This window comes from Tupaia chinensis, unplaced genomic scaffold (genome assembly GCF_000334495.1).
Source record: "Tupaia chinensis unplaced genomic scaffold, TupChi_1.0 Scaffold000348_1, whole genome shotgun sequence".
Classification (NCBI taxonomy): Eukaryota; Metazoa; Chordata; class Mammalia; order Scandentia; family Tupaiidae; genus Tupaia; species Tupaia belangeri.
The window spans coordinates 895,670-895,909 of record NW_006159842.1 but is presented as its reverse complement, the minus strand read 5'-3'; the positions used below and the strand labels follow the sequence as shown (position 1 = coordinate 895,909).

The 240-nt window shown below is 72.1% G+C and overlaps 1 protein-coding gene across 1 annotated transcript in view; it reads right to left on the bottom strand.

The window, feature by feature from the left end:
* NLRX1 (NLR family member X1) overlaps positions 1 to 240 on the bottom strand; it is an 18,772-nt gene extending 18,532 nt beyond the window's left edge. The window contains exon 1 of the mRNA XM_014589266.2: positions 180 to 240. The gene's annotated coding sequence lies outside the window, so the exon portion shown is untranslated. The remainder of the gene's footprint in view (positions 1 to 179) is intronic.

Genomic DNA, 240 nt, shown 5'->3' with positions numbered 1-240 from the left:
CAAAGGGGGAGAGCTGGCAGGAAGCCCCCCCCACTTGGGTCCCAGCTCCGTCCAGCTTGTCCGGAGCGCGAACTCCCGGCAGACTTTGCCCAGACTCCTCGCCGCCCCGCCCTTGACCTCCGCCGAGCGCAGCCTCCCAGCCGGGATCAGAGAGGCGGCGGAGTCAGCTAGGCCTTTACCCGCTGCAGCCCGAGCCCGGGCGGGTCGGCGGGTTGGACGCCGGCGTCTCCGGCTGGCTTG